This window comes from Condylura cristata, unplaced genomic scaffold, assembly GCF_000260355.1.
Source record: "Condylura cristata isolate star-nosed mole 26May11 unplaced genomic scaffold, ConCri1.0 scaffold00004, whole genome shotgun sequence".
NCBI classification, from domain to species: domain Eukaryota; kingdom Metazoa; phylum Chordata; class Mammalia; order Eulipotyphla; family Talpidae; genus Condylura; species Condylura cristata.
In genome coordinates this window covers 1,609,560-1,612,152 of record NW_004567105.1, presented here as the reverse complement: position 1 = coordinate 1,612,152, position 2,593 = coordinate 1,609,560, and positions in this window count along the sequence as shown.

The following is a 2,593-nucleotide window of genomic DNA, read 5'->3' as shown; positions in this document are numbered from 1 at the left end:
GCGTGCGTGTGTGAGGTCCCCGGCCCCTCCCGAGGGCTGGCTTGGGCCTGAGTGCCCCGCCGTCTGGCTCCTCCTGCCCTGGTGACCGCGAGGCCCGTGGAAGGCCCCCGGGGAGGCAGATGGCACAGGACAGGGTACCTGGAGCAGGCCCAACCTGGAGGGTGCCCACTGCTTGATATCCAGGAAGTGGGGGGAGGGGAAGCATCCACGCAGGCTTGGGCAGAGCAAGTCCCGGCCAGGACCTTGGACAGCTCACGGCCCTGGCAGGTCCGGGCTGGGGCTGGGGTGCTCCGGGCAAGGCTGGAGGACACCCTGGTGCCTTGGGGGCTGGGCGGTGGAGGGGAGAGGGGTGTCCTGGAGGCTGAGGACTGGCTTGTGCTGCCAACCTGGCCTTGTACCGGCTGGATGGGCTCAGAGTCTCTGGCCCTAGTTTCCTCATCTGCAAAATGGGCGTCCGGTCTTCCTTTCTGGGGAGGTGGTCTGTAGCTAGGCCCTCCCCAGGGCAGTGTGAAAAGTCCGCCAGCTGTGCGGGATCCGGAAAAGCTCTCTAAGATCTGTGAGAGGCTCGCGTGCGCCCCGGGGGCCAGGTCACACACGGGGGGCTCGGGAGAGGGGCCCCTCACCTCTGAGAGAGCTGAGGGCTACAGCATCCTTCTGACTCCCTCAGCCTGGAGGGCTAGCTCCCCGGCACAGCACCACAGGGGCCTCTCCACTGACCCCTGGGCTTCTCCCGCTGACCACTGAGATTCTCCTGCTGACCACTGGCTCTCTCCCGCTGACCACTGGAGCCTCTCCTGCTGCCCCAGCCTCAGCCCGCAGCCCCTCGGCCCATCTGCCCTGGGGGTACCCACTGTGCGTGGCTGCTGTGACCCAGGGGCCCGATAGGGCGCGCCCCGGAGTGAGGCTCCTTGGGCCACAGTCTGGCTAGAACGTCGGCGAGGGGCCGCAGGAGGGCCTGTGCCTGTGCACTGTGGGCCGCTTCCCCTGGAGTCAGTGGGCGGGGTGCGCTGGCTCTTCTCAGGCCGGGGCAAGTGGGTGTCAGCCCAGGCTTGGGCTCCAGACCCCAGGCTCACTCTCTGCCGCCCCTGTGTGCCAGCTGGGCACCCGGCGCACTGAGCCCAGCCCGAGGCTCGCTCTCTGCCGCCCCTGTGTGCCAGCTGGGCACCCGGCGCACTGAGCCCAGCCCGAGGGAGAGACGGGGTCGGCTTGGGGACCGTGAGGGCGAGGCTGAGGCTCAGGGTCAGGGCCCTGGGCAGGGGCAGGACTTGAGGCTGCGGTGGGGGGGCCAGGAGCGGAGCGGCACAGGCTGGCTGCTCACCCTGGCCGGAGGCGTGTGGGGCCTTGCCCCGCCGGGCTCGGGCCGGGGCTGAGATGCGCCTGGCTCGGGCCGACCGGCCGAGAGCAGCCTGGGAGAGGTCGGGGGACAGGGGTGGGCGTTGGACCACAGCTCGGGCCACCACCTCTGGGACCCCCGCCCCGGCTCATGGGACTGCACCCCCGAGAGTCCTCAGGCTCCTGCTGGGGCCCCAGGGCTCCCCACAGCCCGTGGACCGGGGCGTGGCTGCGTCCGGTGGGCCTTCGCTCGGCCCCGCTAGCGGGCCTCGGAGCCGCCGCCCTGCACGGCCCCCGCACCCCACAGAGCCCCCCGCAGCAGAAAGACACCCTGCCCTGACGCTGCGCCCGCGTGGGCTGTGGCCTTCGCTGCGCGTGGCTCCGCGTGGCTGCCTCAGGGTGTCCTCCTGAAGGGGGGTTCCGGGCCCGGGGCTCATCCCCTGCTCCTCTGATGTGCTGGCACCCGCACGGGCGCCTGGCGCTGGGCTCCCCGGTCCCCTCAGAAGCCGGGTCCCTGGGCACCAGGCCCCTCGGGAAGGTCCTGGGGCCGCATTTCCCCGCCCGGGCCCTCAGCCCCCCTCTCCTCCCCGGGGGCACGACCTTGCTCCCCCAGGGCAGGCGCCTGCCTCTCCTGCCCGCCCTGGCTCCGGGCGCACAGTAGGCGCCTGGGGAGTGCTTCACAGCCGGGCCAGCCACCCGCGCTGGCGCGCGGATCGTGCGGGGTTCCTATCAGTCTCCGGGAACAAGTGCCACTGTGTTAATAAATTGTTCCCAAAGCAGAATGCCTGCTGCTGTGCCAGACTCGCTGCTCTTTTAGGGTGGGTCTGCCCACCGCACTCCGCGCTCCCGTCTCCAGCCCATCTCGGCACTCAGGGCCCTGGGGTGCAGCCGCGCCCCAGGAAACAGCCTGGCCAGGGGCCGTGTGGGTCGGGCTCAGAGCCCAGGCCCGGGCCTCTCGCTGCAGGTAACACAAGGCCCGCGGGCATCTCACGCTTCGCCCAAGTGCTGAGTGCCAGGCCTGCCCAGGTCCCAACAAGGCCCAGCGGAAGTGAGAAACGGTGCTGGCAGGGGCAGGGAGGGGTGGGGGCTCGTGGGAGCAAGGCGGTGGGGGTGCTGGCTCTGAAGGCGAGGCCCCCCGGCGTCTGTGCTCTCCCCAGGGACCACGATGGCAGGATCCCCTGGGTCCAACCCACTTGCCCCCTGCGCCGTGACCAAGCCGTGGCTCTGGCCCTGAGCTGCAGCAGGTTCCCTGCCGGGCACT